Source organism: Festucalex cinctus, chromosome 7 (genome assembly GCF_051991245.1).
Source record: "Festucalex cinctus isolate MCC-2025b chromosome 7, RoL_Fcin_1.0, whole genome shotgun sequence".
Lineage (NCBI taxonomy): Eukaryota > Metazoa > Chordata > Actinopteri > Syngnathiformes > Syngnathidae > Festucalex > Festucalex cinctus.
Window position 1 is genome coordinate 26,457,571 of NC_135417.1, and position 21,799 is coordinate 26,479,369.

The 21,799-nt window shown below is 39.7% G+C and overlaps 2 protein-coding genes and 2 long non-coding RNA genes across 4 annotated transcripts in view; 2 read left to right on the forward strand and 2 right to left on the reverse strand.

Moving 5' to 3' along the window:
* The window catches only part of LOC144023078 (uncharacterized), a 389,823-nt gene that overhangs the window by 207,236 nt on the left and 160,788 nt on the right, over window positions 1-21,799 (reverse strand). The gene's annotated exons all lie outside the window — the stretch shown is intronic.
* Window positions 1-21,799, forward strand: part of LOC144023077 (exostosin-1a-like) — a 239,676-nt gene that overhangs the window by 38,707 nt on the left and 179,170 nt on the right. The gene's annotated exons all lie outside the window — the stretch shown is intronic.
* LOC144022519 (uncharacterized) lies at window positions 7,584-9,184 on the forward strand. The gene is made up of 3 exons (XR_013284348.1): window positions 7,584-7,994; window positions 8,697-8,940; window positions 9,041-9,184. It is a non-coding gene; the product is annotated as an uncharacterized LOC144022519 (long non-coding RNA).
* LOC144022520 (uncharacterized) lies at window positions 9,799-11,044 on the reverse strand. Its single transcript, XR_013284349.1, has 2 exons — window positions 10,887-11,044; window positions 9,799-10,121 (listed from the first exon to the last, which is right to left on the reverse strand). It is a non-coding gene; the product is annotated as an uncharacterized LOC144022520 (long non-coding RNA).

Sequence of the window (21,799 nt, forward strand, 5' to 3'; positions counted from 1 at the left end):
TATGGCTTTAGAAACTTTTTTGTAAGTCTTAGGCTGATCTCCCAATATTCACACATCTAGCTGAATCATATAAAAAACATTTTTCTTTTCAAACAATGCATCGCTACAGCAAAGGCGTGCGACAAAATAAAAAATTTCAATAACTTTTCATCTTAAATATCTTAAGATGAAACGTACCAAAGAATATATGACGCCTATAAAAGGCCCCAAAAATGGCATCAAATACCAAAGTTAATCAAAATGGCAGACTTCCTGTTTGGTTTAGCATATGGCTTTAGAAACTTTTTTGTAAGTCTTAGGCTGATAGGTATCCAAATTTTTTCACATCTAGCTGAATCATTCATTTCCAAAAGCTTCATAAAAATGTCGAGATGGCGCTATTGAGCCATTTATTGAAAATTGCAGAAAAACTCTCTAAAATGTTCATTTTTTATGGCAAGTTTGATGTGTGTGCAAAGTTTCATGAGTTTTCGCATGTTTAGAAAAAAAAAAAAAAAAGCAGCATTTTACTTGGCAAACAATGCACCGCTATGGCAACAGCGTGCGACAAAATAAAACACTTTCGATAACTTTGCATCTTAAACATCTTAAGATGAAGCACACCAAGTTTGAAGACAGTCGGATAAATTTTGTAGGAGGAGTTCGTTAAAGTATGACCCCTAAAAAAGGCCACAAAAAAATGGCTACAAATCCCAACGTAAATCAAAATGGCGGACTTCCTGTTTGGTTTAGCACATGGTTCCAAGAGACTTTTTTTGTACATTGTGGGCTCTTATGTATGCCTCTAAATTATCATAGCGCTAGGTGAAACGTACAACTGGGAATGCTTTGTTAAAGAGGAGTTTTTTAGCTCAAAATGTGATGCCCAGCCCCTACGGGACTTCCTGTTGGGTTTAGCACATGGCACCAAGAGACTTTTTTTGTACATCGTGGGCTGTTACATTTGTCTCCAAATTTTCGTAGCTCTAGCTGCTTCGTACAACTGGGAATGCTTCATTAAGAAGGAATTTTTTCCTTTGCAAACTGTGCATGCCACGGCAACAGCGTGCGACGAAATAAAAAGCTTTCAATAACTTTTCATCTTCAACATTTTAAGATGAATCACACCAAGTTTGGAGATGATCGGATAAACTCTGTAGGAGGAGTTCGTTAAAATAAGACCCCTATGAAATGGCCCAAAAAATGGCAACACGTTCCAAAGTAAATCAAAATGGCGGACTTCCTGTTCGGTTTAGCATTTGGTTCAAAAAGAGTTTTTTGTACCTTGAGGGCTGTTACATATGTCTTCAAATTTTGGTAACTCTAGGTGAAATGTACAGCCGGGAATGCTTCATTAAGTTAGAATTTTGAAACACAAAATTTGATGCCTCGCCTCTGGCGGACTTCCTGTTAGGTTTAGCATATGGCACCAACAGGCTTTTTTGTAGATCATAGTCTGTTACATATGTGTACCAATTTTCATAGCTCTAGGTTAAACGTACCACCGGCAATGCTTCGTTAAGTAAGAATTTTGAAACTGTAAATTTGATGAGCCGCCACCGTCATATAGTATGTCAAAAACTTTTGATTTTTTACCATGATGTTGTCCCAGGTGTTGAGATGGTACAGCCCAAGTTTGAAGTCAATCGGGTTAACCGTGTAGGAGAAGCGGGCAAAAGTATGACCCCTGTAAATGTGCAAAAATTGGACATTTAAATACTCATACCTCACTTTCTGTCTACTTTAGGGTACACACTTCAAAGAGGTTTTTGTTCATTGGGATGTGCTACAGGTGCCACACAATTTTCATAGCCGTCGGACAATCGTAGCGGGACAGGGATCCGTTTAACCTATATAGGTGGCGCTACAGAGCCATTTTTCTGTTATCATGTATGGCGACTTTAAAATATCAAATTTTTCGCCAGGCCCGATCTGCGTGTAAAGTTTGGTGAGTTTTCGTTCATGTTTAGTGCCTCAAAAATGTGGTTGTTTGCGGAAAAGAATAATAACAAAGAAAAAGAAGAAGAAGAATAATAACTAGAGCTGCGAGCAGCTATAAAGGGCCCTCGCAGCCCGGGCCACGTTGGGGTCCTTGCACGTTGGGGTACTTGCACGTTGGGGTACTTGCACGTTGGGGTACTGGCACGTTGGGGTACTGGCATATTGGAAGCAAAATTTCTTTGAAAATGGCATAATAAACGTTTACATGTAGAATATTTTTTTTGCCAGTGTCTGTCAAGCTCAACGGATTTTGGTGATTGTTAAGACCTGCAAAAATCAGCGTCCTTATTTATTTTTAGGCAATGAGTTGCCCTGATTGATATTTTTTTGTAAAAGTGTATATACACATCATCGCTCGTTGTACTCATTGCACAATGTTTACTTTTATTTTCCAAAGGGGCAATCAAAAATGAATAAAACAAAATGGAAACGTACATACGTTTGGATCGGTGTGAAGCCAGTGAACAATTTGAGTGGTGGAAACTAAAAGAATATTCATAAATGACTTAGTTATCACACTTAGAATGAGTGTAAATTTTTTGTACAAAATACCGTATGTGGGGTATTTTTTTTTTTATATATAAGCCTCAAGGGCTAGGTGGCGCTGTATTTATAACTGAATGTTGTCATAGAGATACCTTCAGGCCTTGATTATAAGCATACATGTCAAGTGTGGGATTTTTTTTGGAGCATGTACCGTGGAGTTATTAAGCATATCCTTCATTCACGATATTGCTTTTAATGTCCATAAAGGCTATCAAAAATAAAAAAATATATATATATGTTTGGATAAGTCTGATGCCAGTGAACATTTTGAGTGGTGGAAACTAAAAGAATATTCATAAATGACTTAGTTATCACACTTAGAATGAGTTTACATTTTTTGTACAAAATACCGTATGTGGGGTATTTTTTTTTTATGCCTCGAGGGCTAGGTGGCGCTGCATATATAACTGAATGTTGTCATCGAGAAAACTTCAGGCCTTGACGATAAACATACATGTCAAGTTTGGGATTTTTTGGATCATGTACCGGGGAGTTATCAAGCATATCCTTTTTCAGTGCGAAACTCAAATTTTGATGCCCCGCCTTCATCATATAGTATTTCGAAAAGTCAAGATTTTTCCCCCTGTCGTTGGCTCAGGTCTTGACATGGTCCAGGTCAAGTCTTAACTCAGTCAGATGAAACGTGTAGGAGAAGTGGGCAAAAGTCTGCCCCCTGTGAATATGCAAAAATCGTCAAAAATGGGACATTCAAAAATTCGTAGCTCACTTCCTGTTCATTTTAGCATATGAGTCCAAGATACTTTTTTGTAGGTCTTGGGCTCCCTCATACACCTAAAAATGTTCGTAGATCTTGCTTAAACGTACAACCGGGGCTGCTTCATTAAAAATTCCTAGGGGGCGCTATTGAGTCATTTTTGTAAAAATAGCACAATCAACAATAAAATATTGTTCATTTTACCAGGCCAGATGTGTGTGCCAAGTTTCATGAGTTTCTGCGCATGTTTAGACCCTCAAAACTGGCGTTGTTTTCTTGGCGAACAGTGCTTAGCCACGCCCACAGCGATTCGCGAAAACTCACAAACTTCGTGTTGTGACATCATGAAGGCCGAAACCCTCTTCTGAACAAATATGAGGTAGGTCCAGTTAACGTGTTTGGAGAAAAACGTTTAAGAAATTTCATAAGAAAAAAAATTGCCACTAGGTGGCGCTATCAGTAAGATGAAATATAAGTTCGTAGGTGTCTTTAGGGCTGGACTCACATCAAATGTGTGAAATTTTGAGAAGATAGGATCATCTGGGTCAAGTTAAAGCAGCTTTTATTCGCACGAAAAATCATCAGATTTTGCGTCACCGTAACGGCCACACCCTTTGGCGAAAAGTTACAATATTCGATGTGGGGCATGATCAACATCTTAAGGCTTTTCTGACCAATTTTCAACTGGATCCCTTCAACGACCTTGGCACAGTACCTAAAAACGTAAAGTATGACATTTATTGTCACCACTCGGTGGCGCTATATGTATAACTGAATTTCATTGTATAGATGTTTTCAGGCCGTGACTATTAAGTTGCATGAGAAGTTTGAGATTTTTTGGAGCTTGAACATGGGAGTTATTAAGCATTTTGTCTTTCTGGACAAATGCAATTCTAAAGGCAATATTTGATGCCCCGCTCCCGTCATATAGTATTCCGAAAAGTCAAGATATTTTGCCCAGTTGTTGTCTCAGGTCTTGAGATGATACATGCCAAGTTTGAAGTCAATCGGATTAAAACTGTTTGCAAAGGGGGGGAAAGGATGACCACAGTGAATGTGCAAAAATGGGCCAAAATTGGACATTCAAAAATTCATAATTCACTTCCTGTACATTTTTGCTACATGGACCCAATGGACTTGTTGTGCGTCCCGGGGTGCTACAAGGGCCTGCCAATTTTCGTAGCTCTAGGTCAAACGTGCCGGGATTGGTTTTTATTTTTTTATGCTAGGGGGCGCAATAGATTCTCGTTGTTATGACAACATCAGAATATCAAATTTTTCGCCAGGCCTGAAGAGTGTGCAAATTTCGGTGAGTTTTCGTAAATGTTTAGGTCCTCAAAAATGCGATCGTTTGCGGAGAATAAAGAAGAAGAAGAAGAAGAAGAAGAATTTTTACAAAAACAATAGGGACCTCGCAGCGGTCGCTGCTCGGGCCCTAATAACTAGAGCTGCGAGCAGCTATAAAGGGCCCTCGCCACCCGGGCCACGTTTGGGTACTTGCACGTTTGGGTACTTGCACGTTTGGCTACTTGCACGTTGGGGTACTCGCACATTGGGGTACTATCACATTAGTAGCAAAATTTCTTTGAACATGGCATGATAAACCTTTAAATGTGGATTTTTTTTTTGCCAGGTGTGATGTGTGTGTCAACTCAATGGGTTTTGGTGATTGTTAAGATGTGCAAAAATCAGCGTCCTTTTTTATTTTTAGGGAATGAGTTGACCTGATTGGTATTTTTTGCAAAATATATATACCCATCGTCGCTTGTACTCATTGCACAATGTTGCTTTTATTGTCCATAGAGGCAATCAAAAATAAATAAAACAAAATAAAAAAGTACATATGTTTGGATCGGTCTGATACCAGTGAACATCTTGAGTAGTGGAAAGTAAAAGAATATTCATAAATGACTTAGTTATAACACTTACAATGAGTTCACAAATTTTGTACAAAATACCGTAAGTGTTTTTTTTTTGTTTTTTTTTGTTTTTTTAAATGCCTCAAGAACTAGGTGGCGCTGCATTTATAACTGAATTTTGTCATAGAGATACCTTCACGCCTTGACTATAAATATACATGTCAAGTTTGGGATTTTTTTAAGCATGTACCGGGGAGTTATTAAGCATATCCTTCATTCACGATACTGCTTTTAACGTCCATAGAGGCTTTCAAAAATTAATAAAACTAAATAAAAAGTACATATGTTTGGATCGGTCTGATACCAGTGAACATCTTGAGTAGTGGAAAGTAAAAGAATATTCATAAATGACTTAGTTATAACACTTACAATGAGTTCACAAATTTTGTACAAAATACCGTAAGTGTTTTTTTTTTTTTTTTTTTCTCTTTAAATGCCTCAAGAACTAGGTGGCGCTGCATTTATAACTGAATTTTGTCATAGAGATACCTTCACGCCTTGACTATAAATATACATGTCAAGTTTGGGATTTTTTTAAGCATGTACCGGGGAGTTATTAAGCATATCCTTCATTCACGATACTGCTTTTAACGTCCATAGAGGCTTTCAAAAATTAATAAAACTAAATAAAAAATACGTATGTTTGGATAGGTCTGATGCCAGTGAACATTTTGAGTGGTGGAAAGTAAAAGAATATTCATAAATGACTTAGTTATCACACTGAGAATGAGTTTAAAATTTTTGTAAAAATACCGTAAGTGGGGTATTTTTTTTTCATGCCTCAAGGCTAGGTGGCGCTGCATATATAACTGAATGTTGTCAAAGAGATAGCTTCAGGCCTTGACTATAAACATACATGTCAAGTTTGGGATTTTTTGGAGCATGTACCATGGAGTTATTAAGCATATCCTTTTTCATTGCGAAACACAAAATTTGATGCCCCGCCCTCATCATATAGTATTCCGAAAAGTCAAGATTTTTCCCACTGTCGTTGGCTCAGGTCTTGACATGGTCCAGGTCAAGTCTGAAGTCAGTCGGATGAAACGTGTAGGAGAAGTGGGCAAAAGTATGCTCCCTGTAAATGTGCTAAAATCGTAAAAAAATGGGACATTAAAAAATTCGTAACTCGCTTCCTGTTCATTTTAGCACATGGGTCCAAGAGACTTTTTTTGTAGGTCTTGGGCTCCCTCATACACCTAAGATTTCCAAAGATCTTGCTTAAACGTACAAGCGGGACTGCTTAGTTAAAAATTTCTAGGGGGCGCTATTGAGTCATTTTTGTAAAAATAGCACAATACATGATAAAATATTACTCATTTTACCAGGCCAGATGTGTGTGCCAAGTTTCATGAGTTTCTGTGCATGTTTAGACCCTCAAAATCGGCGTTGTTTTCTTGGCGAACAGTGCTTAGCCACGCCCACAGCGTTTCGCGAAAACTCACAAACTTTGTGTTGTGACATCATGAAGGCCAAAACCCTCTTCTGAGCAAATATGAGGTAGGTCCAGTTAACGTGTTTGGAGAAAAACGTTGAAGAAAATTCGTAAGAAAAAAAATTGCCACTAGGTGGTGCTATAAGTAAGATGAAATATAAGTCTGTAGATTAGTTAAGGGCTGGACTGTCATCAAATGTGTGAAATTTTGAGAAGATTGGACCATCTGGGTCAAGTTAAAGCAGCTTTTATTCTCACGAATAATTATCAGAATTTACGGCACCGTAACGGCCACGCCCTTTGGCGAAAAGTTACAATATTCGGTGTGGGGCATGATCAACATCTTAATGCGTTTCTGACTAATTTTCAACTGGATCCCTTCAACGAGCTCGGCACAGTAGCTAAAAACGTAAAGTGTGACATTTATTATTACCACTAGGTGGCGCTATATATATATACATATATATATATATATATATATATATATATATATACATATATATATATATATATATATATAACCGAATTTTATCGTATATATCTTTGGGAATAGACTAATTAGACATCCAGTCAAAATCATTGTTGACTCAATTGAATTTGAAAAAGTAAACAAAATAGAATTTCTTGGTGTTATAATTGATGCTAAATTGTGCTGGAAATCACACGTAGAAAATGTTAAAAGAAAAACATCTAAAACCTTAGGTATCTTGTATAAAATCAAAGATATTCTGAAAAAGAAATAATTGTATACATTATATTGTACATTATTACTGCCATACCTGATTTATTGTCAACTTATGGGGAAATACATACAAAACCAAAACACAGTCTCTTTAAATTACAAAAAAGAGCCATACGAATAATTAATCACTCACATTATATAGAACCAACAAATCCGTTATTCATTAAAGGTACACTCAGTATTATACAGTGGCATCTAGTGGTGAAACAATAAATCATTCGAAAAAAAAAAAATTGTTTGTGTTAGTAGTATGGAAAAAGATATGTTGTATCGCATAAACGTACTTTTTTTAAATATAACGGTTAGTCTAGAAATCGCAAATTATCTTACATGTCCGGGCCGCGGCTTCTAGTGTCCGCCATGTTTCGCCGCCATCTTTCTGCTACGGGTGCCGTCAAAGACAAATTTCAGCGCTCCATTTCTTAACGCGTTTTTGGAACGCACTTCCGGTTTGTATGGCGACCGCATGTCCACGAAGAAGAAGAGTTTCCGGTCCCCGAAAGAGCATTATCAAGCATCACACTTACTTTGGGAATTTATTTTATTTCAGCGCGACAAAACAAGAGTTTATATTGTAGCCGCATTTGCCAGATGGAGAGAAATGAGGAACAGACTAGGTTTGGGACGTGCCGGTGCCTTCGACTGCTTTCTACTTGACCGGTAAGTAAGAGTACATTTGTGTTTACGTTTTGAGAGCGAGAGAAAAAGTACACATCGTACTAATTAATACGATGTTCGTACCTTTGTTTTACGATCACTGTATCTGTTGATTAGCAACTCCGCACCACTCGAACGATTTCGTTATGTAGCTACTTGCTTTGAAAAAAAAAAAGATTCCCGCTGGCACGTTATATTTAGAGTAAATGCGCAAGTTATTGTGTAATGTAATGTAACTGTGATTTCGGAGGTATATTTGCCCATAACTTCAATGGAGAATCTAAAGCATACTGTATTAGTGGAGGAGTTGAAAATTATTTTCGTTGTGGTTGGTGAAAATAGTGTTCTCGAAATTAATTTTCGGCAGGGAATAACTTTCTGGACTTAAATGCTGGCTGTACCGTAAGCACTGGTAGAGTCTGAACTCTCTCACTCAAGTGTGTACTGGTCCATTGTGTAATTGGGTGCACAAGAATTTACAGGCTGCCACGTTTTCCACGGAAATTCGACAAGCAAGCAGCCTTTGCATATTCTATGCAGTATGCAGTCAAGTTACTTTTATCTAGCTAATACAATGTTTTGGGCCCAAAAACTAAAGATCTTACCTCTATTTTGGGGGCTTTGTTGGAAAGTTGGTGACATATAGTAGTATCATCAATTATTTTATTTTATTTTATAATTTTGTTTTTGTTTGTGTCACACTAGATCAACAGCCAAACTTGAGGGCTTCCAGAACCATATTCTGATGTATACAAGCATTCATGCACCGTTTAAATACATCACCGACCTGCAAGAAAAAAAAATATCAAGGGGAGAGTCAGCAGCCATATTGGAATGCCCCGAATGAGGACACTTGAATGGAGGACCCCAGAAGGCTTCGGTGTTGTACCACGAGTATCTCCACCTACCATATCTGAGCTGCAACAAACTGAAGTCAGCCGACGTCTTGGTATGTCATTTACATATGGACGGTATTACACACTACATTAACTTTTTGTGTGAAGCAATACGGAATGGTCACATGTACAAGCACCACTTGTTTTACACAGGACCTGCTGACCAGGTGTCTGAAGCCATGGAGTGACTCCTCCCTCACTTTCCTCAGCAAGCCTTTGAAGAATATGATATCATCGTTGGTGGGAACATGCCCTCACTCCATAACATGTACCTTTGCAGTCAAGGAGCATGTAAAACTTAATAAAACCAGCAAACATTGAAGTGACTTCATTTTTACTGCAGTCTGTTCACACAATCAATGGACAAGCCTTCCTTAATTTTGCCCCAATAACATCATAGAGTAGGCGAAAAGTAGTGTTACAGATCATACTATGTGTTCGGGAGAGTTTGAGGAATGTTGCAATGTTAATGGGGGGCAATGTCAGCACACACACACACACAAAAAAAAAAAACATCATGGTATTGAGTTAATCAGATATTTTAGCTGTGTACAACACATACCTGCTCTGTAACACTACTTTTGGCCCAAACCTGTATGTCTATTTTCCATATTTTGAAATGCACAGCGTATTGGTAAAATTCTGGAACAACTGCAATTCATGTAGCTCATTATATTCTAACAGCATTTTTTTTTTTTTGTTAATATGTTCATTTCATGTAGACTTTTATTTTACTTTATTTTATTCATTCATTTTCATGTACTGTACCTTACATTCATTGGCCAATGAAGAATTCCTTGTCATTGCAAGCATTTGTAATAATTCTCCAGGCTTTTGATGTTTTACATTTCTGGTCATGTAAAATAGTGTTAGGTTAGGTGTCGAATGAACACTGCATGTTGACGCCAAAGGAAATAGTATTTTTTTAGTTATTCAAAATGTACAAATTAACACACAACAACAATATACAAGTTATACAAACTACAACAACAAGTGTCAGACATGGACTAATTATATGCCAGGTAAAAAACCTTTGTATTGTCCTCAAGGATCTGGGAAAGTGTCACTTATTTGCTACAAGTCCACCAAGGTGCTGCAGTCTGGGATCCAGGTACAGGAAATCATGGTGGTGCTGATGTGTCAGCAATGTGTCAAAAAGTATTTCTTGGTGTCAGTCTATCAGCTGGACTTGGATATCTTCATGTTCCTCCATGGTCATTTCCTGTACGAGTCTCTGCAAGAAGGTAACAATTGTATGTCAGATGAGGTACCAAACAATGAACTGAAAGTCACTGAGCCAATGAAGTACATTATTACATGAGCAAGACTATTTGTGAAAGCCATGTAAATTCCTGCACATCGAAGTACAAGGAAGCTGTTGTATCTTCAATCAAAACTAATGAAGTTGCTTAGTGATATTTATTAGGTAAAATTGTTCAATATGGTGACAAATCGATATCTGAGTAAAGGGTTTCAAATGTTTTTGTAAGCAGCACTTTTCTGAGTGGTTAGTAGCAACAAGACACGGGGGGAATTACGAGTCTGAGTTGCAGATGTGTAGTTCAGTTAACACCATTATTTTTGCACGATATACTAAACATATCAGCAAACGATGTAATCTAAATACCACATATTCCAAGCAAAGGTATGTTTTGAGCCATTCACATGCATGCTCGAATGGAATTATTTTTCCATGATGACATAATTGTACGTTACGAGACACCGCGTTCACTTCCGCGTTCTCTTCCTCGTCGTCTCTCTCGCCCCCTCCTCGCCCCCTTTGAGATGGTCCACATGTCTATAAAACATAACATAACTGTGTGTTCTCTATTGCATGGTTTAGTTGCACTAACAAATATGAACATAGATAGCCATTATCATTAGCTGACGTACAGTATTTCCAAACAATGCAGACAAAAATATTAATTCTGAAATTAAATGACTAAATCACAATTATTAGGGATCTGTACAGTATGTCTCACAAATGCAATTCACTTACGTCATCACTCGAGGGAATACCAGAAGTTGTTTGCGTTCTGTTCCGGTGAAATTGGTGGTAGGCTGTTGAAGTAGGGTCTCTCTGGGACGCCGTAGTTCGTGTGCTTAAAATCATTGCATTATCTTGTTTGACCGATAGATGGCGGTCGTGAGCTACACACTGGGGCTTTAAATTAAATACTCTCAAATTCTATAACATTGTCGAACAGCTCAAATAAAGTACAAAGTACAGTGATACCTCAGCTCACGAACATAATTGGTTCCCAGAAAGTGTTTGTAATGCGAAAAGTTTGTCTTCCGAACATTTATTTCCCATAAGAAACCATTAAAATGAGAATAATCCGTTCCCAGGTCCCTATAAAACAATTTTCTACTAAATAAGCCTTAAAACTACACAAAAGTAACGATCGCGAGATGCTGTGACTATCGCGAGACCGGTAGCGAGACTGGGAAAATCTAACATGGCGGCGTCCTGCTGCTAAAATAGAATTAGCTTTATATTTCTAATTAAACCCGAATTTAGTGATTAGATAAATTCGATTTTTTTCTTTTCTAAGAAAGATCGGAAATATTATCCAGTGTGGACGACCTCGAACGCTTTATTGACGATTATTTTTATAGCTGCGCGATGGATGATCTGGCGGCTAGTCGTGATAATCCTTCGAAAAAAAGGAAAAATGACTCGTCAACAGACACGGACGATTTAGTAACCGCCGACGTATCGGTGAGTATGCTGGATTCCATAAATAAAAAACTTGACGTCCTCTGTCTTATCCGCGAGGACGTCAAAGAATTAAAGGCAAGTTTGGAATTCGTTAGCCAACAGGTAAGCGATCTCCAACGAGATAATTCCGAGCTACGCTCCTCTCTCGTCGCTGTCACAGCCGAGTTGGAGACGATTAAAAAGGAAAATAAAATGCTAAAGGAAACGGTCTTAGATGTTCAATCCCGTAGTATGCGGGAAAATCTAATATTTTCAGGTATATCCGAAAATACCCCAGATAATCCAGAGGGCGAGATAAAAAAATTTATGACATTATCGCTAAAGATCCCTCAGGAGACGGTAAATAATATCTCTTTTCACCGTGTACACCGGCTCGGAGCTCGTAAGGGCAATAAGCCCCGTCCTATTATTGCTAAGTTCGAACATTTTAAACATAAAGAATTGGTAAAAAGTAAAGGACGGGAGCTCAAAGGGACATCTTTCGGGATGAATGATCAATTCCCAAGAGAGATAAACGAGCGGCGAAAAGTACTGTTTCCTATAATGAAACAAAATAGACAGGAGGGTAAACGGACTTCGATGGTCGTTGATAAATTATATATCGACGGCCAGCTATTCCGAAACCCAACCTCGACCCCTTGGCTGTTCTAACTGATAATTGGTAGAGCCGAGTATTGTGTGATTATTTGACGTATGTATATGTATGTGTATGTGTATGTATATGTATATATATGTATATGTATGTATATGTGTATGTATATGTATGTATATGTATGGATAATGGGTTACGAAACTGAGAATATGTATTTATATCATGTATAGGCTATAATAATAATAATAATGATAATAATAATAATAATATAAAAATATATTCTTAAAAAAATAAAAATAATAATAATAATAAAAATAATAATCTTGCTTAGGTCACTATTTACTGGTGTATTGTTATGTTGAATCCCCCACAGATTTCCTTCACACTCACTTCCCCCCTTGTTTCTTCACTATTATACTTATCTACTTGCTATCTCTCTCTTTATATAAATTATATAAATTGCCTAATTACTCTTTTGCTATCCTACAATATGTTAATATTAATAAGCAGCTTATATAGATGTATACATAAGACTGAGTCTATATTGCTCGTATGCAGAAATTAGGTCTGGTCTCCTGGAATGTGTGTGGCGCTCGCTCCCAGGCAAAAAGAATAAAAATTTTAGACCATCTCTCAAAATTTAAGGCAGATATTTGTCTCCTACAAGAAACCCACTTACAAAAATCAGAAGAAAAATTATTTATAGATAAAAATTTTAGTCAAGTTTACTCTGCCTCCTATAATAGTAGACAAAGAGGTGTCTCTATACTTATACATAAGAATTTATTCTTTACTCTAAATAATATAGTAACAGATTTAGAGGGCCGATATATTATTATCCAGGTAACTATATTTAATAAAGTATATACAATTGGTAATTTATATGCCCCAAATAATGATGACCCGGATTTTTTCCATGAATTTTTCTCTCGGTTACTCGATTTAGCAACAAATTCTACTATTATTATTGGAGGTGATTTTAACACGGTCTTAAACCCGTTAATAGATAGTTCTAATAATAAGATATATACAAGGCGATTACGATCCGCTAAAGTAATAGATTAATATATGGAGGATTTTGGCCTCAGCGATGGCTGGAGACTTCAAAACCCAACTAAGAAGGAATTTACTTTCTTCTCTGCGGTGCACCGATCAATCTCAAGAATTGATTTTTTCCTTACAAATAATTCTATTGTTGATAAAACTGCTATAAAAATACATTCTATAATTATAAGTGATCATGCACCAGTCTCTCTCACTCTACAAATTGACTCTACCTTTAAACTTCCCCCGATATGGCGTTTTAACATCTCATTACTGAAAGACGTAGAGTTTGATAAAATTATTAGAAGGGAGTGGGCAGATTTTTTGGAAATAAATGACTCTCCAAATATATCTCCATCTCTTCTCTGGGAAGCAGGAAAAGCGGTAATTAGAGGGAAAATTATATCATATTCAACTTATAAAAAGAAACAGGATCAAAAATTAGAAAAATACCTGGAAGATAAAATTAAACAACTAACGGATGAATATGCATTAAACCAAAATAATCAAATATGGATAGAACTACAGAATATAAAAATACAGTTAGATAACATGTTATCTAAAAAGACAGAGTTTATAATACAACAGTTGAGATATAATAATTTTGAACATAATAATAAATCAGGTAAATTCCTGGCAAATCAACTTCAACGGAATCGGGAAAAATCTCTTATAACGGCTATTAAAGATATAAATGGTGAATGCACACAATCACCAAAAGAAATTAACCATATTTTTTATAACTATTATCGAAATCTATACTCAGAAATTAATAGACCTAACCCTGAACATATTGAGGTATTCCTAAATAGCTTAAATATACCTCAGTTATCTATTGAACATAAAGATATTCTAGATGCCCCGCTTACTATAGATGAGTTGTATCGTGCTTTAGACAGTATGCCTAATGGCAGAGCACCTGGTCCAGACGGCTATCCGGCTATATTTTTTAAACATTTCTGGTTAATGTTTGCTCCATTATTTCTAAGAGTAGTAACTGAAATTAAAAGTAAGGGTGATATACGTCAAGATATGAATATAGCAGCAATTAAACTTTTATTAAAGCCAGAAAAAGACCCCACCCTCCCGTCAAGTTACCGACCGATATCACTAATTAATACCGATATTAAAATTATCGCTAAGGCCTTGGCATCTCGACTAGAGACAGTAATCTCGACAATTATTCATAGCGATCAAACAGGTTGTATTAAAGGTCGTCATTCTACTAATAATATTAGGAGGCTCTTTAACTTGATTAGTATGTCACAGCGGTATGATAAAAAGGCAGTTGTTATTTCGCTGGATGCAGAAAAAGCCTTCGATAAAGTTAACTGGTCCTTCCTCTTTGCTGTCTTAAATAAATTCGGCTTCGGGGAGTCATTCATTCAATGGGTCTCAATATTATATGATTCTCCTAAAGCTACAGTTACTACCAATGGGATTACATCACAGAGTTTTACTCTACAAAGGGGAACAAGACAAGGGTGCCCAATGTCTCCTTTATTATTTGCTATATTTATTGAGCCGCTTGCATTAGCTATACGTCAGGATAGACGGATCCAAGGAATCCACTCCGGGACAATAGAACATAAAATTAATCTATATGCCGATGATATACTACTCTATTTAGAAGAACCTGCTATCTCGCTAGGGGAAGCATTTAACTTAATAACTAAATTCTCTCACTTATCAGATTACTCTATTAACTGGACAAAATCAACATTATTACCTATCACAGAAAATTCATGGAATCCTACAAGTCAGGATCCACACTACTCCTTTCCTACAGGTAATTTAAAATACTTAGGTGTTAAAATTTCACCAAAGTTAACTGAATTAACTTCTTTAAATTTTTTACCATTATTGGACAGTATCCGTAGTGATCTGGAGCGCTGGAATAATCTTCCGATCTCTTTAATAGGACGGATAGCTACTATAAAAATGAAAGTTTTACCAAAGATTAATTATTTATTTTCAATGATTCCATTTAAACCTACGTCTAACTGGTTCCAATCGCTGGACTCTGCTATCATAAAATTCTATTGGAATAAAAAAAAAGCTAAAATTAGTCTATCTACTCTTCAGGAAAGTAAATCTAAAGGAGGTTTAGAGGCACCAAACTTTATGTACTATTATATAGCTAATCAACTACAATATCTTGTGCTATGGACACAACCCAACAGAGATACTAACTGTTGGTTGGAATTGGAGCAGAAGGATTGTAATAATCTTAGACTGTTAGATTTACTCTTTATTACAAAATCAATAAAACGACATTTTTTTTAAAAACCCAATGATAGCCGCCACCCTGACTGCCTGGTGGAAGGCATTAGAAATTACAAACTCCCAATTGGCGCCCTGTGGGCTCTCTCCCATTTGGCATAACCCCGACTTTCAACTTAATAATCAGTCGTTCCATTTAAGCTTATGGGAGCAGAAAGGAATTACACACCTTCATCATCTTTTCTCAGATAATAAGTTTATATCGTATACAAACTTGGTCCAGAAATATGAAATAAAAAATGGAAATTTCTTACATTATCTGCAAGTTAAAAATATGGTTAAGAAACAAATCCCAACACTTCAGGATACGCTCCAACTGCCTGTCTTAGCGAAAGATATTATAAAGCTTTCTCCAACAACAATAAAGAAAATATCAAAAATATATAAGTTATTTTTATACACAAATAAAACGTATTTACCGACTTTAAAATGGGAAAAAGACTTGTCTATAGTTCCGGAACCAGACTTTTGGACCCAAATCTGTGAAAATGTATTTAAAATGACCAAACAGACAAATTTGCAACTTATCCAATATAAGATACTTCATAGAACATATATTACACAATATATGATGAAAAAAATGGGACTCTCTGACTCCGACATTTGTCTCCAGTGCTCACAAAACACTGCCGATACTTATCTTCATGCTTTATGGTCATGTACTCCAGTGCTGCATTTCTGGACTAAAATCTTGGAAAAGCTCGCTGATATATTAAACTGTAGGCTTCCTTTATCTCCAAGAGTGTGTTTACTAGGTGACTTAACAATAACTGAGCTACCATGTAAACAATCCCAATCTATATTTATAGCCCTTACTATTGCTAAAAAAATAATCCTTGTCAATTGGAAAAATAAACAATCTCTAAATATCGACCACTGGTTAAACTTACTAATAAATTATATCTCAATGGAAAAAATCTCTGCCTTAAATAAAAATCAAGTATCAAGATTTAAACAAATATGGTCTATGTACATAGAATATTTTAATCTTAATTTGGCAACTTAATCCTGCCAAGATTCTGCCTGTTAACGACAGCCACCACATCGTTACAACTTCTGTTTTCGCTGCTTCTGTATTTGGTATTTTGTATCTGATTGTTTTTATTTTTATATAGTCAGGAACCTAGTTGCTGCGAGTGGGCTCGAGCACACCACACTATACGACACTATACTCACTAACTCCTAAGAGTTATTTCTAGTGGGCACTAAGCATCAACACTTGGTGTTACTGCATGCTAATTAGTCAATTTTCTCGACGCCGTCCCCCGTGGTCGGGCGGGGGTGGTTCTGCCCCTCCCCCCCCCATTGTCTGCTCGGTAGCGGTTGTTGTCTTGGCCGCTCCCTGGGCCCCCTGTGGGGTGCGGTGTTGGGGTGCTTTCCCTGGTGCCCGGGGCGGCGCCATCCCGGCGCGGTCCGCTGCTCCGTGCCCGGCGGCGCGGTTCGGGGCGGGTGGGCCTCTGGTGTGCCCCGTGGCTCCCTCTCCCCTCCCCCTTCCTCCCCCCGTCGCCTCTCCCTCCTCGCCTCCTCCCGCCCATCCTCCTCTGCCTCCCGGTCCCTTTTCCCTTGTCGCCCTCCCTCCTCCTCCCCCCTACCCCCCCCCCCCCCCCCCCCCCCCCTGCCCAGCAGCCGCCCTTTCGCCTTCTTGTCGTCTTCCCCCCGCTTCCCCCTCCCCCCTTCCCTGTCGGCCCCCCGCCCCCTCCCCCTCCCTCTCCCTGGGCCTGGGGCTCCCTCCCCGGCCCGGGCGTCGGGCTCCGGGGGCCGGGCGGGGGTTTGAGGCCTGCCCCACTCCGGTAGAACTCCTGGCGCCCCGGGCGGGCTCCGGAGGCCGGTCCTATTGTGGTGCCAGATGGGTGGGGTGGGGGGCGGGTGGGGGTGGGGGTTGCTGGGGGACGGGCGTGCCACCTACACCCGCCGGGTTGGGTGAGGCCCCGCTGGTCGCTCCTCTTACTCACTTCACTAGTTTTGCACTATACACTTTGTAAATATACACATAGGGCACACAACACATTTCTTGGTGGGGTGGGGAAGGGTGGAACAACTCCCCTCCAATTTTAATGCACTTCATGTCCAAGGGGAGGGGTGAGTTGGGGCGGGGAGCCATCAGAGGAGATGGACTGCAGTGCCTGGCAGCGCTGTGGTCCCCGCCATCTGTGTCCCTGCCCCACCACTTTGTCCCTCCTTTTTTTTTGGGGGGGGGATGCGGGTGTGTCGGTGTAGGGGAATTTTTTTTTCCCTCTGCTCCGACTCACCTGCTCCCAATTTTAATGCACCACACGCACACACTTGTATATACACTGGGTGGGGCCACATTCACGGTGTAAGGGTAGAGCTCGCCAGTCGGCGAGCTGGCGGACTCAGTAACAGGGTTAGGTGTCACTAGTACGCTGGCTTGACGACCGGGGCCTCTCCCCACCGGGCTCGGTGTTCTGGTGCTCCGCCTTTTCCCCTGGTGCTTCCTCCGCTGCTTCCCCCCTCCCGCCGCTGTGCTACTCTCGCACGGCTGGAGGTGGGGTGGTCACGTTTTCCCTCTCTGCGCTGCTGCCCGGTGCCGGTTTCCGGGGGAGGGGGGGGCTCGCGGGGGGCCGGGTTCGCGGGGGGGTTGGCGGTCGTCGGGGGGGGGGGGGGGGCTTGTTTGGGGGGGTGGAGGTATGGGTGGGTGGGGGGTTGGGTGTTGGGTGTTGGGGGTCGGGGTGTGTTCGGGGGTTTGGGGGCCGGGGGTGGTGGGGCCTGGGTCGTGGTGGGTGGCGGGTTTGGGTGGGGTGCGGGGGGGTCGTGGGGGGGGTGGGGGCTGGGGACCGGTGGGGCGCTGTGGGGGCCCGCTGGGCCTCGTTCTGCGGCCTTGGGCTCGGGGGTGTGGGCCGGGGCTGGGGCGGGGGTGTTCCGGGCGTCTGGGTCGGCTCGCCGACCGGTGTCCGCTCGGGTGGCTTGGGGGTGGCCTTGGTTCTGCCGCGGCCTGGGGATTTCGGGGGGGCGGTGCTCGCTTTGCTGGACCGCGGTTGACGGCTTTCTTTCTTTGGTGGTGGTCCTTATGCATGCCAGATCCGTCGCACCAGCATCTACTGAAACTCAACAGAAGTAGCCTCTCCCTCCCACAGCCCCTTGAATCAGTGGGTGCTGGTGTCTGTGGATCTCACTTGGCTTTATCTATCCTTCCCTCCTTCCTCTCTTTAGTTTTTCCTCTGGCCACTTGAGATCTCAATTTATTGGAAGTTTGAGGCTTCTGGGGTTGGCATAAGACTCTGGTGTTGTAACCACGCAGGAGGGGTTTTGTTGGTGCTGGATTTCACTTTGATGGATTGGATGTACTGGCTTCTATGGATCTCACTCTGCCTTATCGATCCTTCCCTCCTTCCTCTCTTTAGTTTTTCCTCTGGTCTCTTGAGATCTCGCTAAATTTGCTGGAATTTAGAGGCTTCCGGGGTTGGCGTAAGACTTTGATTTTGTAATCATGGGGAAGGCAGGAAGTGTTTGGTCGGTGCTGGATTTCACTTTGATTTATCTTTCTTTTCTCTTTATTTTTTTCTGACCTTTTCTCTGGTCTCCTGACCATTTAAACTTCACGACTCTGGCAAGATTCTGAAGTACCTGGTTAAGGCGAAGGGTAATGGGATATTTATAAGGCTTTAGGTGAATTAATGAGTATAAATTTATACGTATTTGCACGCACGCGCACGCACGCACGCAAACGCACGCACGCAAACGCAAACGCACGCACACACACACAAAAAAAAAGAAAAAAAAAACTACACAAAAGTATACCTTATTTTATGTATAATAAATGTGCTATTGTGTTGTAATTAAAGAAATAAACTGTACTGTATAATAAAGTCGTTTTATTTACCTTTGTGATGGTAGTTCTTAAGGATGGTAGCAATGGTAGACTTAATTCATTCGTGAGCGTTTCACCGCGTAGAGTGTTTATGGAACGGTTGCCGCTCATTCGCACTTTCGTGCTCACCGGAGCGGAGGAGGTGTGTCCCTTGGTGAACAAGGAAGTGGAGCACTTTAGCGAGTCAACAAAAAGTGAGCACCGCCAACTACTTACACCTCTTTCCTGGGACTAAACTGCCGTGGCACTATTTTCTCCTTTTTTGAGGTACGTGATAGGACTTTCGCTTTTTTTAGTGGCGCGAACTCCATTGACTACAATGCAAACGCGCCGCCGTCCCTCGCTTTTGGTGAGAACGCAGCATTAGGCTTAACACTAGCCTGTGGTGGGGTCTTTTTCGGTCCCATAATAGCAAAAGTACACTCAATATGGGACAAAATGTCTATCAAACACAAACCGCGTCCGCACTAAAAGAAAGGGGGTGACGAACTGGGACGCCGTGAGCGTGCGTCAGCTTCTCGTGGCCGCCACCGTGGTGCTGTTCGACCGCGTGGTTTGGTTCGTCCGCCGAAAACTAGTTCGTCAGCAGAGACTATATGCTCGCGAATTTAATGTTCGTGAGGCGAAAAGTTCGTGAGCTTAAGCGTTCGTCAGCCAAGGTATCACTGTATACAATAACACACTTTGCCACCGTATTCAGAAGTTATTCGAAATCAAAGAGGGCTGTGGCTATGGGTTAAGAGTGACTTTAAAAAAACAATAAGAACAAACAAAGCAAATGTCCATCCATCCATTTTCTTATCACCTATTCCTCACAAAGGTCGCACGGGTGCTGGAGCCTATCCCAGCCATCTTCGGGCAGTAGTTAGCAGTTAAAGGGGCTAATAAGCGAAGTGCGTGAGGGAAAAAACAAGGCTACCAACTACCCTATCAATTTGAATGGCAGAGATTAGAGTGGTGACAATTTTTGCCTAACTACACTTTAAAGCTTGCAAGTCAACTTCCCGGATGTCAGTAAACCACATGCTATGCATGTTAATAAAAAACAGCAACTTTCCAGCGGTTGAAACATTTCTATCAGAGCTGATTCCATTGGATCCAATTCATTTTCAATGACCATGATTTGGTAGTTTCGCTTACCCACAATGCACCACGCCGCTACCCATAATGCACCTTGAATTCGAGATGCGCACTTCGCTTATTTGTGGAACAATTATGAAATTGAACTGGTTTAAAAAGATAATGATAGAAAAATAAGGAAGAAATGTAAATAAATTTGTGTGGGCATGTATAAACATACATGCCCACACAATACCATATGACGTGTATGTACTCATTACGTGCGTGTATGGGCATGTGCATGTGTGCCCACATATGTTCAACACTTAATGTTAGGGAATTTATTGTATTGTATATGAAGTGCTTTATTTTCGCTATGTCTCTTCTTTGCGTAATTTTTACGTTAGTAAGAACAACTTATTATCATGATAGGCGTATTAGGGTTTTTGTACTTCTTCCTACTCCTTTTTGAATATGTAAATTATGATACTATTGAATATTTTTTTTCTTTTCTCTTTTTATTAACTTCAACTTGTATTTTATTCTTGTGGTGTGTTTATATTTATATGTTCGATAAACCCAACCCAACTCAAGTGCCCATATGGACACGCTTATGTTTGAACAAGGTGTTCATTATGGACAATTATTGACGAGCACATAAGTGCAGTAACAGAGAATCATTTTAATGAAGAACTTAACTTTTGGATTTCTGAGTTGTAAATCCTGCATGGTGGAATGAAGTGTAGTGATGTTATATAGTCTTCTTATATTGTACTGAATGGGCATAGGACTTATATGGGCATATCTGACAGAGGTGAGACCGTTATGTATGGAAGCCCAAAAGTGTCAAAATTCAATAAATAAAAAGGCCTTTTTGAAATAACTATTCTTTTGATAAATAACAGGCTATTATGTAAAATGGCCATTAAATTTTAAAATGAGGTGTTAGTATTAATATGAAAAGTGTAATGCTATTCTTTAATATTTAACAAATATTTTATTTTGATTAAATATTGAATAATGATTATTTTAACAACATCATACTTTTTAAAAATAATGACATTTAATTTATTTTCAAGGTTTTATAAGATAATAAAACGTTGTTTTACAAAGTCAGTTTTTATTTCATAATGTCCTTTTCCACAATGGTCGTCTTTTACATAATGGCGTTTTACAGCCGAATGACTTGATCTGTCAATCAAATGACATGAGGCGGAGCCAGTTATGTGATTGGCTGAGTCCCTTATACAGACATGAGCAGCAGCACTTGCAGTATCGATTCACGCGTGGAGAGTTTAGCGCCTGATGAGGAGCCACGGCGGTCACAGGCTTGCTAAAGCATGGATACGGAAGATAAATCACTTTCAGAAGTACTCCAAGAAG